This window comes from Hemicordylus capensis, chromosome 5, assembly GCF_027244095.1.
Source record: "Hemicordylus capensis ecotype Gifberg chromosome 5, rHemCap1.1.pri, whole genome shotgun sequence".
NCBI classification, from domain to species: domain Eukaryota; kingdom Metazoa; phylum Chordata; class Lepidosauria; order Squamata; family Cordylidae; genus Hemicordylus; species Hemicordylus capensis.
Window position 1 is genome coordinate 105,994,183 of NC_069661.1, and position 19,735 is coordinate 106,013,917.

At 41.3% G+C, this 19,735-nt stretch overlaps 1 long non-coding RNA gene across 1 annotated transcript in view; it reads left to right on the top strand.

Moving 5' to 3' along the window:
- Positions 1-3,096: 3,096 nt before the first annotated feature.
- LOC128327049 (uncharacterized) overlaps positions 3,097-19,735 on the top strand; it is a 112,044-nt gene continuing 95,405 nt past the window's right edge. Inside the window, exon 1 of the long non-coding RNA XR_008308426.1 lies at positions 3,097-3,371. This is a non-coding gene — a long non-coding RNA (uncharacterized LOC128327049). The remainder of the gene's footprint in view (positions 3,372-19,735) is intronic.

The following is a 19,735-nucleotide window of genomic DNA, read 5'->3' on the forward strand; positions in this document are numbered from 1 at the left end:
CATAACAATATGTTGAACACAAATCTAAATTAACAGCACGGTGTGCTGAAAATTGACCTGAAAGCTTTCAGAAGGTATATAGCTCAGAAGTATAATAGTTTCACTATGATGTCTTACAATGCAATAAAGCTGCTTTCCTACATTACCTTTTAAAAAATTATTTACATTGATAGATGTGACGGGACCTTGATGGGAGCCCATTGTATAGGAGTCTTATCGTGGCTCAGCAGCTCTTTCTCATTAACATTAGTGGGGCATGCAAGAGGAGTCATGGCAGGGAAATGAGTTTGTTATGCAGGAGGCATAGCTTTTATGTTAGGTCTTCAACTGTTGGATGGGCAGATAATTTTTGTGTTGAAATGGAGGCAGACTTATGGGGGAAAGGTAATTAAGTGGCACACTGTGCATGAATAAGCTTTAGAGGAGGTCATAGCATTTGAGAAATTAATAAGAATGTAATTGGCTTGCTCTAAAACCACTTCCAATAATACTTTAACACATTTGCAACAAGAAACTCATCCCTTCTCTGATTGTGGGAGTGACAGACATTCAGGACCCCTCATTCTCTGCCATGTCCACGCACGAATTGATAGATCCCACATGTCATGATTTCACATTAACATGGTGATTTTCTTTATTTAGCAGCGGGCGAGTAACTGGCCATATCCACCCCCAGAACAGTACCTCCAGTGACTGTTGCTGGTGTCTATCTTATGTTTAATCTTTATGTTTTAGATTGTGAGCCCTTTGGGGACAGAGTTCCATCTTATTTATTTGTTATTTCTCTGTGTAAACTGCCCTGAGCCATTTGTGGAAGGGCGGTATAGAAATCAATCAATCAAATAAATAAATAAGAATATGTGTTGTATATTGTAGCAATTCCTTTTGTCTCTCCTAAACTTTTGTAGATCTATTCTCAAGAACGAGTTAACAGGTCCTTTACTGGCACTAATAGGATTCTCATATTGTTTTGAATAAGGCTTGGGCTGGAAAAATAGAATAAAGATTTGTGCTTTTATTAGCTCGATTAATGGGTTACAGAACTGTGGCCTGTTGCAACTGAGCTTTTGCCTAAATGGCCATAATGAAACTGTGTCTTTTCAATCTTGTAATAAAACCCCCACAATATTTGACTGAAAAGGAAGCATAACAAAAGCACGCTGCCAAGATGTCTATGATATACATAAATATAGGGATCTTAATGATGAAATTATCATTTTGACAGCTACATTATAAGAGAATGAATAGATGGAATCTCTCAAAAGATGCTTTTAATTTGGATGGGAAGCAAACATAATATGAAATCTTAAATGTGAACTATTAGATGACATATCTGCCATGAAACCAGTGAGCTGACAAAATTAGAATGTGATTGAATAAAGGTGTGTGTGTGTGTGTGTGTGTGTGTGTGTGTGTGTGTGTGTGTGTGTGAGAGAGAGAGAGGTAGAAAAATAAAGGTATCAACTACCCTGACAGTGGAATTGATGCCATGCACCTGACTTGCGTGGATGTTGCTCTGCGTGGTTAGCCACTTGTGTGAAGTACTCCTCATTTTGAGCCATGTTTAACTGCACAAGTGAAGCCAGCCAAAACAGAATGGCTTTGCTTGAATGATTAAACTGACCAATGTATGTGGAACTTTAGCAGAATCAGATTTAGGGACAGGCAAGTCACAGCACTGCCTGTGGCAGGCTGGCCATTTTCCGTTGTGTTTAATTTATTTTTTTTATTTTATTTTTGCATTTATATACCGCCTTTCGTTAAAAAGATAACCCCAATATTAATATTTTAGAAGCTTCAACAAGATTATAGGAAACAAGTTTATTTTCATTGCTTATATAAGAATTATATAATAAATAATAAATAAATATATGTAGTAGCATGAATAAACATATTTACAGATCCATGCATACACATTTATCATCTTATATGACAGGGATAAATCATGCATGCAGACCATGCATCAGTCTTGAAAAGGCCTACACGTGCAATTAAAAAATCCAGGATATTCAAAAATTGAACCCATGGAGAGGCCTACTGAATATGTTCCTTGTCTCATTGTCATTTGATCTAGGACTCTCCTTGTTTTCACACCAGCAGCTATCACACGAAGAACTCCCACCAAGTGAATCAGGTCCCTGGCCCTGGGTTGGGCTTTGATAGGATTGCCAACTCTGATTGAAGAGATTTGTGGAGGGTTTTTCCTCTCTAACCCCCACCCCCCCACTTACATTTGACAATATCTAGCCATTAACATCTCCAGCATTGCCGTCAATAGTCATCTGGAGATGGATGCCAATTCCCGGAGACTCCAGGCCATGCTGGAGGGCTGGTAACCTCCCTAGGTTCAGTGATGACGTATAGTGTTTGTATTTCTTGTTAGGGAAGACAAGAAAGCATTAGGCCTTTTCTCAGAGATATTTAGGCCAACTCTTCCCAAACTGTGTTCAGGGCATACTAGTGTGTAGTAAAACATAATGCCCTGCAATAAATAAATAATTTAATGTATAAACTCAATGCTCATAAAGTAAATGCTCAACAAATCTAGCCCAAACTACCCACACACAGAGCAAGCTGCCCATTCTGTCTCGGCATGATTTCCTACTCTGCCCTTGTCTCCTTCCAATCAGCCTCTACTGGGATTGAGAATTCTACTGTTTCTCTTCAGCAGGTGCCGTTGGATCATTCAGTCACTCCCGGATACAGAGCTGCAGCAGAATTCCTGCCTTCAGAAGCGGCAAGCCCATGTTAAGAAATCTGCTCTGGAGTGCTTGGCTAGGACACTCCAACTATAGCAATAGCAATAGCAATAGCAATAGCACTTACATTTATATACCGCTTTATAGCCGGAGCTCTCTAAGCGGTTTACAATGATTTTTAGCATATTACCCCCAACATTCTGGGTACTCATTTTACCGACCTCGGAAGGATGAGTCAACCTTGAGCCCCTGGTCAGGATCGAACTTGTAACCTTCTGGTTACAGGGCAGCAGTTTTACCACTGCGCCACCAGGGGCTCCTATACTTTTACTATACTTTTGGGATTAGCATGAGGAAATTTGCTTGACTGTTGGGGAGCAGTCTATTACAGTATTGATTTGAGCAGAGTTTGGGTTATGGAAGTAACAAAGAAACATAGATGCAGTACAACAGAGTTATTGGGGATGAAATTGGGATGCAGGAAAGTAAAGGTTGGTTAGGCTGGCAATCAAACCTTAATTAGCAGTCTTAACAAGAATCTCACAAGGAGGAATTTTAGCTTAAGGTTCAAATTGTAAATAAATCAGCTTAAGGTTTGCCATAGAAAAGGGCTTTGGCTGCAGAGATGGAGAGGAAAGAGAACGGTGACGAGGAGATTCAGAGGAGCAGGAGGTAAGTATTACTAATCCTGATCTGGTGGTGTGTCCGGTGAACTTGTAGATGGGCAGCCAATCAGGTCTTCTCATTGCAGTAGAAAAGCAGGAAGATGAAAAGGTAAGTGGCGTAGAGCTACCCCACCCAGTCTTAAGAACCAGTATGGTGTAAATCCAGGCAGACCACTGTGCAGGTCCCAATACAGCTTCCAGTATAGATTCCAATATAGGTTCTGAGTGCATGTATTTGGATCTGAGGTACAAGTAGGCAAATTTGTGCCCTGGGGCCATGCACAAGTCACAAACCCTTGCTGGAGGGACTGAAGCAGGAGCCACGTGGCTCCCAGCAGCAAACTTCACAAAATACCCCTTCCCTTAAGTGAGGTTAGCAGTGAGTGCTCCACTAGCCCCATTTAGTTGATCATGTGCCACCATGGCACATCTCTGCACAATGGCAACACAAGTAGATCCCAAACCGGGAGGCTACAACAAGCCTCCTGGCCTCAGGGGTCTTCCCGGAATGCCCCGCGCACTTGCGCGAGGCATCCTGGGACTTCCAGGGGCCAGGCGGCCCCCGATCCCTGCCACCCCTACTGGCTCTGTGACAGAGCCGGTGGTCGTGTGGGTGATCGATCCGGCCACCCAGGGCAAGCTCCCTGCTCGTCTGTGGGGAGAGTGGGCTAAGCCCTTTCTCCCCACAGCACCCGGATACACATGGATCATGTGTAGAGCCTCAAAAAGAGGTTTGGGGGATGATTCCCTTCAGTCCTTTGTTATGGTGACTTGGGTAGCATTGTTCCTTGCCTTGCTTGTGCTAAGTGACCAAATTACATAGTTTGCCAAATGTAGGCATGCGCAGAGTTCACAATCCCCTGAGCTCAGGTGTCCCAATATGGAAGCTGTGGTTCCACAGTTCCAAATCATAGAGAGGGGTGCTGGTTGCAGCCCGAAGATAAGCTGTTTTTCGCAACACCCACAAGAGAAACACAGGAGTGAACTCCTCTGAAAACAGGCCATTCTCACTCTTGCACATTCTAAAATAAAACCTTTGAGACTGAAATGTGTCTCCACATGTTAAGAGATAAAAAAAGTGTGCCATAGCTTCAGAGGTTTGGGCAACATGGATGTAGGCTGTGAGTGTCCACTGTTTTCCTGTGCATCTGTCATATATTTCCAGCTTTAGTGTATGCGATTCAAATCAGGTGCATTAGCTCAACAAATCTACAGTAGCTCCATTCATAGCATCAGAATGCCAATGGGAACAGAGCAAAAAAACATTATCTGGTTTTATTGGATATGTATGTCTTCCCCATTGCTTGCTAACCAAAGATGGGACTAGCCATAAAAAGTACTTATTCTCTGGTCATCACTTCATGTTTGATTCAGTAGACTTGTTACAGGCTTCCATGTATATCCGAAGGTGTCATTTGGGAAGAGTATGATTTGACTTTATTTACAGACATGTCAAAAATTCCTGTTTCATGTTGTATTAGGAAAAGATATATATTCCCTGAGGGATAGCAGGAGGGTTCTTCATAAGCCCAGTGAACTCAAAAGGAAGTTTTGGCAGTGAAATGTAAACAAAGAAGGAATTATTTCTTTTTTCAATATAGGTCTTTAACTCTTTGTGGAAGATGCTAATAAAAGTTAGGTGGATCAGTGAAAATGATAGTGGCTCTTGTAAATCATTATCAGAACTCATATCACTCTTCACACTTTCAGTGATCATCATCATCACAATATATCAAGCCGCACATTTACATCTTTACTTGGGCCTTAGTTTCACTTCTCTGCTCCCCTCAGAGCAAGATGGTCCCTGGTCACTCAATTTTTTAAAAAGTTCTTAAACTGCTATAACCGTTTTGTTATCTATCTATCTATCTAATTTGTACACCGCCCCAAACTTTCATCTCTGGGCAGTTAACAATAGCATAAAACAAGTTAAAAACATTTACAAAAACTTAAAACAATTTAACAATTTAAAAATATACCAGAAATTAAAACCTAAACGTTTATGGCAGAACATTGCAAAATGTGCAGAAACCAAAGCTTCATATATGACAATTAAGCATGCCTACATTGGAAGAAATTGTTCCTTGCCTTCACCTGAAAAGAGTAGTACCCCTACCCCTTTTCCATCCCATTCCTAAGTAATGTGTTATTAACCACTAAGCACCTCTAGCTCCAGCTGTGACCCTAGTGATATATTATGTGAACACATTATTTCCACAAAGTAAAGGGTGAAAAGCAGTTGAGCAAGGATAATAAAGGAATCTTTGTTCCCCCCAGAGGCACTGTGATTTGAAGGCAATAAACTCACCTATATTGACATGATGAATTGCTAATAACCAGCTTCATCTGTCACACCAAAAATCTTCCTTCTTTCCACCTCAACATCTTCAAAGACATTTCACTTTGGCAGCATTGTTTTGCTTCCAGAATCCCTTAAACTGCTCTTTTTAATTCCAAGAGCTCTAACAATTTTAACAAGAATTCAACATAATGAAAGCCTATTCCAATATTTCTGACATAATAGAAGCTAATTACAGCCATGTTAGATTAATTCCGACATATCCTGACATGGCCAATGTCAGATCCAACAGTGCAGTCAGATCCGATATAATGCACAGTTAAATTTCAGATTTAACAAAACAAATTCAGACTTGCTCCCTCACAAAGCAGATGATCTTAAACAACCCTGTGGGTGATGGGGAGAAAGTCTAGGTGGAGCAGGCATATGATATCTTTGCCTGCCTCTCTTCTCTCGTATAGGACAACTGATGTTAAATCGCCATATAGGGGTGAGACAGTCAAGCTGAAGCAGGTCTCCGAGGCCTCTGCCTCTATCCTTGTCTGATTCTTCTTCCCGCCCCCCCGCCCCCAGTTTTTTTAATACACACACACAAATAGTTGAGGCCCATCATTGATCGGGCTAGATAATTTTGCATAGATTACACTTACATGTTATAGAATTTTTGATTAATGTGCTTGCAAAAGGGAAATAAAAGTTTGAAATTTGTAGGATTTCAACTTCAAGCTTCATTGATTTTATTGAATCATAGTAAATTTGAATCTGAGAAAGATCTGCTTCTCTTGGGCATGATGTCATTTTGAAATTATTGATCAGATTATTGATTGTTTAAAATCTGTTAAGAGCAATAACAGTTAAAATATGATTATATTCAGAATTTCTTCTAAAAATATTTTTTAAAAGTATTTAAACCTTTGCTCCAACATATTCTGGTATAAAAAGTGTGCATTCTGCTAATTAAAGTGGCAGAATTGTTCAAGCAAAATTTATTATCTGTAGGTAACTGGCAAGTATGGTATTCAGAATTATTATTAATTAATAATAATAATAATAATAATAATAATAATATTTTCATCAATCATATTCCAATGTAAAAAGTAATGCATTCAGATAATTTCAGTGGCTGATCGTGTATGCGAAATTTGGTATCTTTAGTTCATCGGGAGGTATGATTTGATTTCTCACAAACTAACCAACCAACACACACATGCACACTAGTAGGTGAGACCCACCATTGACCAGTCAAATCATTTTGCATTTATCAAACTAATAGGAAAGTTCAAGAAGTTAAATATATGTAATAGGAATTTTTATTAATGTGCTTGCAAAAGGGAAGTAAAATTACAGTTTGAGATTTGTAGGATTTCATCTTCAAACATTATTCATTATAAAATATAATATATAAAAATAGAGGGCCCAATTCAGGATCAAAGCAAATCACCCCCAGTTTGACCCAAAATAATTCAAGTGATTCAAACACCCTTTTGATCCCATTTGCTCCTGCTAACTCCTGCTAACCCCTGCTAACTTGGCAAAGAGGCACCTTTTAATGTGGTGATTAACTTTTATTTAGCAGGGGGAGAGTAACTGGCCCTATCCACCCCCACACAGTATAGCCAGTGACTGTTGCTGGTGTCTATCTTATGTTTGTTTTAAATTGTGAGCCCTTTGGGGACAGGGATCCATCTTATTTATTTATTATTTCTCTATGTAAACTGCCCTGAGCCATTTCTGGAAGGGCGGTATAGAAATCAAATAAATAATAATAAATAATAATTTTGCTAGAAAAACAGGCCTCAAGATGGCACTATTTCTGGGGAGAGCTGGTCTATGAATTGGGGTTGGTGGATAGACCAGTTCTCCACTCTTCGTGCATCTTTCCACCTTGGTAGACTGGTCTACCCATCAACACCAATTGGTATACCAGCTCTCTCTGGTAAAACAGGAGAGCTGGTCTACTGATTGCGATCAGCGGATTGACCAGCCCTCCACTCTGGATTTAGCGTATCAGCCTGCCTCGGAGGACTGGTCTACCTGGGTATTTATGTAGATTTCCTCTTATGGTACCATAATGCTTTCAGACCATTCTGAGAGATAAACATATTCATGTATATGCTCAGAGTAAAACAAACTAATTTCAGTTTGAATTCCACATAGATGTTGTTCTAAAGGCATCTAAAATATTTACCTAAGCCCCAGATGAAAGTTTTACTAAATAAGCAATATCTTCAGATGGAGAGCAATGAAAGTATTTACATGCATTGAATAAGCAGCATGTTTAATACTAACAACAAGAGAGTGTCTTAATAAGTCAAAATAATCAGAATATGTATGGTTTTTCAGATTTTAATACATACCTCATGAAACTAAGAATGCTATAGATTCTTTTAGTCCATACTGATATTCTTGTTAATGCCCTGAAAAGCCGATGATATTTTGTACATCCACAACTCTGAAAAGATTAAAACTTTCTCTTCTCTCTAATGCTCCCCCAAGCATTAATTTGCTTCTTTGACTGATTTTCTAAAGCTTATAATTGGGCATCCACGGGAGCTAATCAGCTATCATGGCAATCCAGGCAGATGAAGATCAGGGAGACAAGTTCATGGCTCAAAAGCACATATCTTTTTTTCTTTTCTTTCTTTTTTAAAAAGTCTGTCGTCTTAAAAAAAAATTAATGGCAAAGCCAGCGATTAAAATTATCACAGCCATTTAAGTTTATCCTTTTCAAATAGCAGAAGATTCTTTCCTGTGGGGGAAAAAAACCCCCAAATCTCAGCAGAGCAGGAGAAAAGCCTGTTTAATCCACAGCTGATCTTTAGGAGGCACTGCAGTATTGTTAAGTAAGGGATTTTTATCTGCATAAATACAGCTGCCTTCAACTACAGAATTAGTTGTTGCTGCTACACACATAATACAGTTCCTCTAGGGATGGCATTCATCCTTGTTACAGTACAGAGAAGGTGAAACAATTCAGCTGCACCCAGGGCAATGGTGGAAGTTTATCAAGATGTGTTATGTAGATCTTTACTATCTATGAATTGGTTTGATAGTAGGAATGGAACTTGGCATTCTAAGAGACACAGAACTGCCACGACACCTTGAGCCCTTTCTCACAATGGGAGAAAGGGCTCAAAAGGAGTGAGGGGAGGAAGTCTCGAAATACTTACCTCCCCCACAGACTGTCCTTTTCCGAGCGGATCCATCGGCCAGACGTTCACCGGCTGCTACTGGCAGTCAGGTGGTTTGGGGGCCAGGAGGCCCCCGGAACTCCCACAATGCACCCCACGAGTGTGCGGTGCATTGTGGGGAGCCTCCTGATACAGGCTGGGAGGCTACTTGTGTGCAGGTGGCACGCTGAGCTGTGTACCAACACACAATTAGGGATATGCCCGGAACCACTTCTCTACGTTTCGGAGGTGGTGGAGGTGCTACCTTAAGGGCTGGGGAGGTCCACTTACCCCTCCTGCCGCATCCCCCCAGCCGGCACTCCATTGTATCAAAGCTCCTCGGGGTGGCAGTGTACCTCTCTGCTGCCCCATTGCCGTCCTCAGCTGGAAGTGGAAGTTCCAGCATGCTCGGAATGTTCCAGCATGCTCTGCGTGAGTGCACAAGCATGCTGGAGAGACCCCCGAGCCGGGAGGCTGCTTTTTAGCCTCCCAGTCAGGGGTCCCCTCGTGAGTTGCCGTGGCGTGGAGCCACGCCGTGGCAAGACACGATCTGAAAGCCCGGGTTAGCGGAGCAACCTGGGCTTAGGGGAAGGGTAGTTAAGCGGGTGACCCACTTAGGAGAATCCGGGCTCGCCTTTAAGCCCGGTGGTTCTCACAGTCAGGAAAAATCGGGCTAGGCTCCCTTAGCCTCATTAAATCACTGGGTAGCTTCTGCTGTTATCATGACTGATAATGTGGGTTTCATTATGGTTTGGTTTATGTGTAGTTAGGAGTTGTGACTGTTTTTAGTGTTTTACTGTTTCCATAAGCTACTTCAAGCAACAAGAGAGATGGGGTACGACTATTTAACCTAAGTAAGTATAAAATAGTGTAGCAAAAGAATGAAGGGTCTGTATATTAAACTGAGGCAGTAACAAGGGCTCTGTAATCACACCAGTAGTAAGAGGAGTGCTGCAAAAATGATATTAACTGTGACATCTGCCTTAGAGATACACTGGTTTGGGAAGAGACAGAGACAGAGAAAAGTGGGCTCCTGTTTATTTTTGCAGTGGCCATGTAATCAATCCATTAAGAAATCTTTCCTGGAAGGTGAAAATGCCTTTAGGTGCCCTCAGAAGCATGGCAAGTATGACTTAGGCTATTTTGGCTACAATGTTTTTGTGGCACTGATATTAAACTGAGTGATAGCGACTTGCCTAAAACTATTCAGTGAGGTGCTTCACATGATTGCTGCGAAGTGCCTTGACAAGGTCTGCGGGGGCAGCAGGCTTAGCCCGTTCTCCCTGCAGATGATCATGCCCGGAGCCCTGGGCTGCCAGATTGGCTGCCCATGGCTCTGTCACGGAGCCAGAGGGGGCTGTGGGGATCAGGGCCCACTCAGCCCCCAGAAGTCCCAGGTTGCCCCGCATGAGTGCTCAGGGCATTCGGGGGGGGGGGAAGACCCCCGAGCCTGGGAGGCTGCTTGCAGCCTCCTTGTCGGGGTCTGCTTGTGTGTCACTGCATGCTGCGGTGGCACAGAAGCAATAAAATGAGGTTAATGGAACACTCGCCCGTTAACCTTGTTTAAGGGGAGGGGGAATTACGTGGGCTAGCCACCTGGGAACCGGTGGTTCCCACGATCAATAGAAAGCAGGCTAGGCTCCCTTAGCATGCATTCTACCGATTGTGGTAATAGCTTCAGAAATTTTCATCTAAGCAGGAATCTGAAGGAAGCCCCAAATTCTGCTGCATGTATGCATGTAGAGAGTTGTGTCGTAATATGTGAATGTATGTGTAGAAAACAACCACCTAATGCAGAGGGCTGCATTAAATGACCTGATATTACAATATGTTAAAATGAAATGCTGCTGTTCCTTCTGTGTATATGAGCCAGATTGAATCCCAGACAGACCTTCTTTTGGCTGCTGTAATGTTTCATCAGGGATGGGCCTGGATCACTGTGCTTAATACAAATGGAAGCATTTTATACATCTTTTATTACATGATGCACAGAGGACTGGCCAAGGAAAATATTGGCAATGTACTTGTCAATCTGTTAATGAAAGCCATGTTTTGAAGTAAATTAAAATACTACTGGCAAGATGATTTGCAATAACTGACCTTCTGCATCAAACATAAATTAAGCAATGACTAATCCTTTGCATATTTGGGATTATAGAATGCATCTAAAGGAAGTTTTAACTTAAGACTACAGTTGTCTTCTATCATCACATCTGCCAAACAGTTATGATGAATGCATGTTTCCTTAGAAGCTTGATGCTCCTGGTTTTCAGACCAGTAACTGAATTAGCAATATCATTATTATTATTATTATTATTATTATTATTATTATTATTATTATTATTATTATTATTATTATTATTACACAGTCAGACAGGTGTTATTGACTGGTTTGTTTTATCCAGACATCGAGTCCTTCCCAAGGACCTGGGATGCCAGAATTTTATTGTCAATGTTGTTGCTGTTGTTCTAGATATCGTCGCAGAATATACAGGTGAAACTCGGAAAATTAGAATATCGTGCAAAAGTCCATTAATTTCAGTAATGCAAATTAAAAGGTGAAACTGATATATGAGACAGACGCATTACATGCAAAGCGAGATAAGTCAAGCCTTAATTTGTTATAATTGTGATGATCATGGCGTACAGCTCATGAGAACCCCAAATCCACAATCTCAGAAAATTAGAATATTACATGGAACCAAGAAGACAAGGATTGAAGAATAGAACAATATCGGACCTCTGAAAAGTATACAGTGTACTGTGCTTGATTGGCCAGCAAACTCGCCTGACCTGACCCCATAGAGAATCTATGGGGCATTGCCAAGAGAAGGATGAAAGACATGAGACCAAACAATGCAGAATTGCTGAAGGCCGCTAATGAAGCATCCTGGTCTTCCATAATACCTCATCAGTGCCACAGGCTGATAGCATCCATGCCACGCCACATTGAGGCAGTAATTGCTGCAAAAGGGGCCCAAACCAAGTACTGAATACATATGCATGTTTATACTTTTCAGAGGTCCGATATTGTTCTATTCTTCAATCCTTGTCTTCTTGGTTCCATGTAATATTCTAATTTTCTGAGATTGTGGATTTGGGGTTTTCATGAGCTGTACGCCATGATCATAACAATTATAACAAATTAAGGCTTGACTTATCTCGCTTTGCATGTAATGCGTCTGTCTCATATATCAGTTTCACCTTTTAATTTGCATTACTGAAATTAATGGACTTTTGCATGATATTCTAATTTTCCGAGTTTCACCTCTAGGCTGTTCCCAGTAAAGCTGCTTTTTGTAATTGGCTGATGGTGATTTCTGTGGCCCCTATGGTGTTGATGTGCTCTTCAAGGTCTTTTGGAACTGCACCCAGGGTGCCAATTACCACTGGGATTATTTTGGTCTTTTTCTGCCACAGCTTTTCAATTTCAATTTGTAGATCTTTGTATTTGGTGATTTTTTCTATTTCTTTTTCTTCTATTCTGCTATCCCCTGGTATTGCTATGTCGATTATTTTAACTTGTTTTTCTTTCTTCTCGACTACAGTTATATCTGGTGTATTGTGTGGCAGATGTTTGTCTGTTTGTAGTCGGAAGTACCATAATACTTTTGCATCTTCCTTTTCTACCACTTCTTCAATTTTATGGTCCCACCAATTTTTGGCTACAGGTAGCTTGTATTTTTTGCAGATGTTCCAGTGTATCATCCCTGCTACTTTGTCATGCCTTTGTTTGTAGTCAGTCTGTGCGATCTTTTTACAACAACTGATTAGGTGGTCCACGGTTTCATCTGCTTCTTTACAAAGGCAGCACTTGCTGTTTGTTGTTGACTTTTCAACTTTTGCTCTTATTGCATTTGTTCTTAGTGCCTGTTCTTGTGCAGCCAGTATTAAACCCTCTGTTTCTTTCTTCAAGTTGCCATTCTTAAGCCATTGCCAGGTCTTGGTGATGTCTGATTTTCCACTTATATTGTGCAAATATTGACCAAACAGCGGCTTATTTTTCCATTTTTCTGCTCGGTTCTTGACTTGTTCTTTCTTGTAGGCCTGCTTTGTTTCATTGGTGTTGAATAGTTTCTTGTGATTGACTATTTTAAGTGCATCTTCTTCACTGTCCTTGATATATTCTTCAAGGCCTCTTTTTTCCTCCTATACTGCTTGATGGACTTGCAGCATTCCTCTTCCACCTGAGCTGCAAGGGAGGTATAGCCTATCTATATCACTGCGGGGGTGCAGAGCATGATTGATGGTCATGATTTTCCTGGTCTTACGATCTAGCATCTCTAGCTCTCCCTGGGTCCAGTCTATTATTCCTGCAGTGTATCTGATAACAGGTATAGCCTAGGTGTTTATGGCTTGTATGGTGTTCCCGCCATTGAGTTTGGACTTGAGGATTTTTCTAACTCTCCTGATGTATTGACTTCCAATTTTTCTTTTAATTTCAGTGTGTGTGATGTTATCAGCCTGGAGAATGCCCAGGTATTTGTAATGTTCTTTCTCTTCCAGGTTCTTGATCTTGCTTCCATTGGGCAGTTCTATTCCTTCTGTTTTTGTTCTTTTCCCTCTGTTCATTATTAATGCAGCACACTTGTCTAGTCCAAACTCCATTGCTATATCGCTACTGAATATATGGACAGTGTTTAGCAGTGATTCGATTTCTGACTGGGACTTTCCATACAACTTCAGATCGTCCATGTACAGCAGATGTCTGATTTGACTTGATGTTTTAGATGTTTGGTATCCGAGGCCTGTTTTGTTGAGTATTTGTGAAAGTGGGGTCATGGCGATTACAAACAATAGAGGGGATAGTGAGTCCCCTTGGAAAATGCCTCTTCTAATGCTAACCTGTCCAAGTGTCTCACCATTGATTGTTAACTATGTACTCCACATGCTCATTGCTTTAAAAAAAAAATCTGAATGCTTTTGCTGACACCAGTTGTTTCTAAACATTTTAGTATCCATGTGTGAGGCAATGAATCGAAGGCTTTCTTCTAGTCAATCTTTGCAACACTTAGATTTGCTTTTCTTCTCTTGCAGTTTTCTAAAATCATTTTGTCAATCAGCAGCTGGTCTTTTGTGCCTCTGGTGTTCGGGCAATTTCCTTTCTGTTCAACTGAAAGCTGTTTATTAATTAATAAGTGTTGCATCACTTCATCTGCTATTATTCCAGTTAATAATTTGAACATGGTTGGCAGACAGGTGATCGGTCTATAATTACTTGGAACTGCACCTTTTGCTGGGTCTTTCATGATGAGATGAGTTTTCCCAGTTGTTAGCCATTGTTCAATATCACCTCCTTGCAAAATGTGATTGAACTGTTTTGATAGTTGTTTATGAAGGCTTGTTAGGTGTTTAAGCCAAAAGCCATGCAGTTCATCGTCGCCTGGTGCAGTCCAATTTTTAATTTTCTTTGCTCTTTCACTTATTAATTCTGGTGTTATTATTAGATCTTGCATTTGTTGGTTACATTTTTGACCTCTCTCATCCAGCCTGCTTTTTAATTATAATCTATTGGATTGTCCCATAATTTCTCCCAGAATTGCACTGTTTCTTCTTTATGTGGTGTTTCTAGGTTTCTTGCAGTTTCTCCTTCTATGCTTTGGTAGAAATGTCTCTGATTCAACTGGAATTGGAGATTCTGCCTGTGTTGTGTAATTCTGGCTTCATACCTGCTAATCTTCTTTGACACTGCTGTTCTTTGCTGTTTTATTATTTCCAGGACTTCTCTAATTTTCCTTGAATCTAGGTGGTATTTTTGGATCAGATACTGTTTGGTGTCTTCATTCTTCAGCTTCTTGTCTTTCATATCTTTCAATTTACCAGCATCTGATCTAAACCTGGAGATTTTATTTTCTAATCTAATCTTCCATTTAGGTGATGTACTACTTTCTTTTTTTACAGGTCCACTGGTCTTATATTCGAGCTCTTGTATTGTTATTGTTGCTGTACTGTACATTGGTTTGTTTGTTTCTTGCAAATTATTGTTTGTTATTTCTGCCTGAGCGACTTGATTTTGGCAATTGTTTTTAGAGCTGGAAGTCGTACCCTGGTGGTTGTTTGGTTCATGTGCTCAGTTATTTTTTGCTTTAGTTATTGTTGCTTTTCTGTTAAGCGGCATTTGGGTTTTTGAGGTGAAGGCAAAGGGGAGGTTGCCTGGTTTTGATTTAGAATCAGTTCAGTAACAGTGGCATCCTCGATTTCCGACACCTCCTCCACCTGCGCCTGAGCAACTTCTTCAATTGGTGGTAATTCTTATTCCATATCTTGAGCCTGTGTTGCTCTTTGCAGTTCTTCCAGCTCAACTCCTGTGAATACTTTATTTCTTATTATGTATCTTCTTTGGTCTGCTAGCCTTTGTTCTGTTATTTCTGTATCTGGATGCTTCTCTTTCCAAATTTGGTACATTTTTTAAAAAAATAACCTCTTCTAATTGGACTAGACTTGTAATAGCAGATCTATATTTCCTTGTTGGCATTTTTCGTATATTTTTTTCGGTTAAACGAGGTTTCTTCCAGTAACCTTGCAGTCTCCAGCCCTTGTTGTTCAACTGAAGTTCCTGAGTCCTGTTGCCCACTTTCCACCAGATGTCCCCGGACTATAGCACCTGGCACGGTCCTTGTTGACCCGGGTGATGACCGATCCGGTATAGATTTATTAAAGTTACGTCTCACCATATTGTTGATGGGAGAGGCACTCTTTGTCTGGCTCCTCTGGTGAGACCTGTCCAGTATGGTTGGACCTCTGGCATAGCTCTCACCTTCCTCAGAGCACACAAGCCCCACAACCACGCCAAGGTAGTGCCTCACTGGGGGAATATTATTGTTATTATTATTATTATTATTAATTACATTTATATCCTACTCTTCCTCCAAGGAGCCCAGAGTGGTGTACTACATACTTGAGTTTCTCTTTCACAACAACCCTGTGAAGTAGGTTAGGCTGAGTGGGAAGTGACTGGCCCAGAGTCACCCAGCTAGTTTCATGGCTGAATGAGGATTTTAACTCGGGTCTCCCCAGTCCTAGTCCTGCACTCTAACCACTACACCATGCTGGCTTAACGGAGGCGACCAGTAACAAATGAAAGGCTCATTCAGACATGCTTGTTCATACCTGCAAGATCAAAAGATTAGGAATGCTACAGATATTTGTGATTTTTCTGCTCTTGAAGCAAAAATTTATTTTCTGCTCCTGAAGTTTCTGGTGCAACCCTGACCACTGATGGGAGCAAGGGAGAGCAGTACCTAATACCACTAAGACTGAATTACTTTTATTCAGCCCTCGTAACGGCCAACAGCTGGATGTGAACCTTGTTTTAGATGGGGTGGCGCTGCCCTCAAAAGAGCATGTTCACAATTTGGGGGTCCTTTTGGACTTGTGCTTCCTGCTTGAGCAGCAGGTGGAAGCTGTGGCCAGAAGTGCTTTTGCCCAGCTTCATCTGGTTTGCCAATTACTCTCTTACCTTGATCGGCAGTCATGAATGACAGTGACTCATGCCCTTGTTATCTCCTGTTTAGATTATTAGATTATAACGCTCTCTATCTAGGGTTACCTTTGAGGACGATCGGGAAGCTGCCGCAGGTCTAGAATGCAGCGGCTCGCCTACTCATGGGTGCCAGAAAAAAATGACAGGGCAACACCTCTCCTACAGTCATTGCCCTGGTTGACTATTAGCTTCTGAGCTCAATTTAAGGTCCTGGTTCTGACCTTCAAAGCCTTGCAGGGCCTGTCGCCTGTCGACCTACAGACCCACCTCTCCCATCCAGTTACATCCCATCTAGTTGGATCATCTCAGATGTCCCTTCTGTTGATCCCTGATGTACATGATGTTCGGGGCTCTAGGACCCGTGAAAGGGCCTTTTCGGTGGCTGCCCCGCTCTTTTGGAACTCTCTCCCCCTACAGATCTGGCTAGCCTCTTCCTTACCGATCTTCAAATCGCTATTGAAGACTTTTCTTTTTCGCCAGGCTTTTGCCCTGTAGTTTATTTTTCTGTTATTTGGTAGTTATTTTAGTTTTTAATTTAGAATGTAATTTTTAATGTTGCCTGATTGCATCTTGTTGTGCACCGTCCGGAGTCTTTGGAGTGGGCGGTATATTAAATGCCTCAAATAAATAAATAAATAAATAAATAAATAAATAAATAAATAAATAAATAAATACCGGTGTGAGGTGAACAAGCAGGTGGCAGGTGGAAGCAGGTAAAGTGAGCAGAGCAACAGGAAATAGAATAATGGAACAGTGAGACAGATGCCGAGAGTAGGGATGAAGACTCAACAGGAGAGAGTGAGAGGGGGATTGGTGGCTGAATGCCGGCCTCTCATGAGCCTTGTGAAGATTGTTGGCAGGTGTTTGACGCCAGAGCAGGAAGTGCTACAGAGAAGATAGCAGAAGATAGCAGTGGCAATCATGTGATTGCCAGTGAGAAGGGTGATTCCCAGTGAGGAGTGAGCCTGCAGCCGAGAGACTTGTGGTGCCACTGAACTCACTTTCCACTAGACTGAGGTGCAAAGGAGAGATGCTGGAAGGGCAGAAGCAGGCAGCTATAGTAATGGGCAGTGCCACAGCACATTCACTTTTGTGTATAAGTATCCTGAACAACCAACAGGTTTACAAGTATTTGATGGGTTTTTAACCATTATTTTCTGTGAGGGGGAAAACAGCTATAACTTAGCACAACGATGAGAAAATACATAGCAGAGCTTATGTGTTCCATGGGGAAATGAGAGCCCAATTGCCACTGCCTTACAATGCTGCGATGTGCAACAGCTAGCTGTGTTTGTGCTTTGTTGGGAATACTGAGTATTGCCTAGGATGTTGTCAAATAGCGGGATTTAAATGGCAAACTGATAATAAAAAAGAGAGGCTACTGCAAGAAGTGAAATAACGAGCAGGTGAAAAGGAGGCAGGGTTCAGACTCTCTGGTATGTTCCTGATTAGGCTGTGTCAGGGTCTGAAGATTGACCTCAGCCCCTGCATGCCAAGTTGTGGTTGGTTCTGGCCTGCTGGGGCATTTGAGTTGTGCACCCCTGATTGGCTCTGATTAAACTGAGCTATTCCCCAATGCAGGGGCAGCGGGGAAGCTTAATCTGAAAAGCTTAATCTGAGCCAATTCAGTTTGAGAGATTACACCTATCACTAGTTGACTAATATCAAAACATACTGCAAATGTGTTTCTGTAGAAAAAATAAAATGTTATTAAAAGAAGACAAGTGCAAAGCAATTAGCCATCAATACATTCAAGTGATTATAAATTAAAAGCATAAAGCGGCTGTGAATGTGCCACAGTGGTTTGCAAGGCTCTTTTTCATATATTTGGCTATCCATGAAGCTTTTAATTTGGGAGCCATGGCTTCTTTCATTGAGTGATTGTCATAGAAATCCCAGGAGTCATTCTGAAAGATGAGATCATGGAAAAAAACATGTAAAAGAGTGTTTGGTGCCAATGTTCATAGGCCCAATGCCTCCAGTTAGAGCATTGCCATCAAATAAAAGCCTTGGAGGATCCAAACAAAAGAAAAATTAAATATCAAAAAGTGAAGTAGTAAGAATTTTTTCATGCTTTTAAGGCCTATGGAAATTGTAAGTTAAGATGGTCACCTTCACTTCTGTACCATGTACAGGTGAAACTCGGAAAATTAGAATATCGTGCAAATGTCCATTAATTTCAGTAATGCAAACTAAAAGGTGAAACTGATATATGAGACAGACGCATTACATGCAAAGCGAGATAAGTCAAGCCTTAATTTGTTATAATTGTGATGATCATGGCGTACAGCTCATGAAAACCCCAAATCCACAATCTCAGAAAATTAGAATATTACATGGAACCAATAAGACAAGGATTGAAGAATAGAACAATATCGGACCTCTGAAAAGTATACAGTGTACTGTGCTTGATTGGCCAGCAAACTCGCCTGACCTGACCCCATAGAGAATCTATGGGGCATTGCCAAGAGAAGGATGAAAGACATGAGACCAAACAATGCATAATTGCTGAAGGCCGCTAATGAAGCATCCTGGTCTTCCATAATACCTCATCAGTGCCACAGGCTGATAGCATCCATGCCACGCCGCATTGAGGCAGTAATTGCTGCAAAAGGGGCCCAAACCAAGTACTGAATACATATGCATGCTTATACTTTTCAGAGGTCCGATGGAATACAGTATATCTGCATTCTCACAGCATCCAGCCGTGGTTCTCAAATAACCTGAAGAGAGACACTTCCAACCCTGGAAAAGTGTTCAATTTGACACCAACTGTTTGCAACTCACCCAAAAGTGGTATGAACAGGTATAAAATTGCAGAGAGTTAGGTGAAATCTTTGATTCCTTTCAAGCATGTACAACAAACTTCTTTCAACCCTGAAAAAGCATATTTCATTAGTATGTATGCAAATGGAACAATTACATAGCCATTACCATTTTTCCAAGTGATCTGTGGAACTCAATGACATTGGAAACAGTCATGACATATAGTTTGATTATTTTCAAGAACAAAGAAAACTAAAGAGTCATTTGCAGCCAGACCAGAGGCGGACTGAGCCGGCGCAGGCACGCTGCCGGCATGGCTATTCCGGCCCCGCCCCCAGAAGCAGTGGGGACCAATGGGAGCCAGCTCCCAGCCCCCGGGTGCTCCAGGGGAAGAGGGCTGGGGCAAATAAGCTGTGCCGCTGACGAGGTGGCGAGCGGCTTGCTTCTGAATGAAAGTCAAGGGAAAGGGTGGAAATGTGAGCATTGAGAGAGTGTAGAGAGATAAATTTTTCCTCCCTCTTTCACAACACTAGAACCAGGGTTCATCCCATGAAACTAATGGTCAGGAAATTTGAGATTTAATTTAAAGGAAGTATTTTTTCATACATTGCATAATTAATCTATGGAATTCTCTGCCATGGGATGTGGTCAAG